General features: G+C 37.8%; 1 pseudogene; it reads left to right on the top strand.

Moving 5' to 3' along the window:
• The first annotated feature begins 1,533 nt into the window (after positions 1 to 1,533).
• LOC148164117 (U2 spliceosomal RNA) lies at positions 1,534 to 1,689 on the top strand (annotated as a pseudogene).
• Positions 1,690 to 2,157: the final 468 nt, after the last annotated feature.

Here is a 2,157-nt window from a genome sequence, read left to right as displayed (position 1 = left end):
CTCCCACTCCTCCTGCTTGTGTTCCCTCTCTGTGTTTTTCCGTCAAATAAATAAATAAATAAAAAAGACCTTTGTAAAAATTCAGGCAAACATTTTGATGTGGTGTTCCGCAATGGGCCTCAAATAGTGCTAGATATATACAGCCCTCAACCTCTGACACATGTATTTGCTTTGTAATATGTATGGAGAAGATGAAGGAATAAAAGGGTTACGTTTCCTGCTAGTATAGGGTGCTGTCAAGAGGCTAACAATTGATAGAGCAATAGTACATTTCCTCCCCCTTTCTGTGCAGAGCATTGTGGCACTAGGCACCATTGCAGAGAGAAGCACAGGGAGGGAAATAGTATTTTAAAATCTCAGGGGTTTTGGTACTTGGGTTTTACTTGTTACTTGGGAAACAGCACTCTGGCAGAGTGGCATTTTCTGAGAGGAGTAACAGCAGGGTACAGCTGTAGCCTTTTATGCCCAAGGTGGAATGGATTCCCAGTGGATAGGTCAGATGCCCTGCATTCTTGGCAGGAGAGCAAAAGCAGTCTGCAGGGGGAGATTTCTTTGAGAACACATACAAGATACCCTCTAAAGACTACCCAAAATATGTAGAGATCAAGGCTCTGTATTTTTAACAAATATCCCAGATGACTCTCCTGTGCATTACAATTTAAGAACCACTGTCCTAGGCTTTTTCTGCCATTGAAATAAATCTTTTTCTGGTACCTCTCTTACCTATTTGTGTTAATAGCAGCAATAGTATCCAGACTTTTCCTATCACTTCATATTCTAATTTTTGTCTTTTAATCACCTGTTCCTGATTGGAGAGGCAATTATATCTGACTTCCAATGAGAAAGTCACCAGGGACCATGTTAAATATCCTTAACTCATCTACAGATCCCCAGCCACAATTCTTTTTCTAGCTTATTGCTCGAGGCCAAAGTATACATCCACAGTATCCATACCCCAGTGACATAAAATAATGTACTAAAGGAACATAGATAGTCTATCAAACTACAGCTAGAGCCTACAATTATAAGCCTCTTGTTATAAGCATAGTTGTCATTCAAATAATATCTCTTGGTTTTCCCAAGTAATCTCATGTTAATCTGTTTTAAGTAGCAAGTATATGAATTTGCTACTGTTACTTTTGAAAAAGCCATACTGGAAAAGTCAACCCACATAATCTAGAGAGAAGGGCATAGGTGCTATATGGCATATAGGGCACAGAGCATAGGACATATACTTAAAACAACAGAGTTCCTTACTAGCTGGGCAGGCAGTTAAAAGAGGAGGCTCATACTTTGAGATTCTTCTGTGTTCTCTAATACACTGAAGTGACAAAATAGGAAAGAGTTGCAAGACAAAAGCAATGGTGAACAATGCCAAAAGTTGCAGTGAATAGAGGAGAAGGTCTGAAAAATACTCATTTATTCAGCAAATGGGAAATCATTATTGACCTGGAGAAAACAGTTTTCATGAAATGCAAAGAGCAACAGGGAGAAAGCAGAGATTTGAGAATGTATTTAGGAATGTGAAAGTAGATTGCTTCTCGGCCTTTTGGCTAAGATCAAGTGTAGGAATGTGAAAGTAGAAACAGTAATTATTTTACTCTATTATGAAAGATCTGAATTAATATAATAAATAATAACTCTTATGTGCATTGTGTTGTATCTTCTTTAATCCTCACTGCAGTCCTAGGACAACTGTACTCTTATTATCTCCATTTTTAAATGAGGAACAGGAAAATTAGTTAACTACTTTGCTCATGATCACAAAACAATTACATGCACTATTAGAAATTTAACCCAAGTGTATTTGAGGTTTTAACCACCATAAAAATCTGGAACTGCTCTTAATTTTGACAGACATTTGGAAATTTATTTGCATTTCCATATTGTGAAGGAGATTGTGTTTCTTTTTTTTAAGATTTATTTATTTATGTATTTTAAAGAGAGAGAGCATGCACAAGTGGGGGGAGGGGGAGGAGGAGGGAGAATCCTGAGCAGATTCCCAGGCTCAATCTCATGGCTTGACATCATCACCTGAGCCACAATCAAAAATTGGTGCTTAACCTACTGAGCCACTCAGGGACCCCTGTATTTCTTCCTTTCCCTGACAGAATAGTAAATTTCCCTAAGTCCTAAAAATACTAAATCAACTAGAAA

This window comes from Eumetopias jubatus, unplaced genomic scaffold (genome assembly GCF_037043125.1).
Source record: "Eumetopias jubatus isolate StellerSeaLion01/CBP00866 unplaced genomic scaffold, mEumJub1_p1.0 scaffold_6, whole genome shotgun sequence".
Taxonomy (NCBI): Eukaryota; Metazoa; Chordata; class Mammalia; order Carnivora; family Otariidae; genus Eumetopias; species Eumetopias jubatus.
Note: the sequence above shows the minus strand (reverse complement) of the source record. Positions and strands in the feature narration are given on the sequence as shown.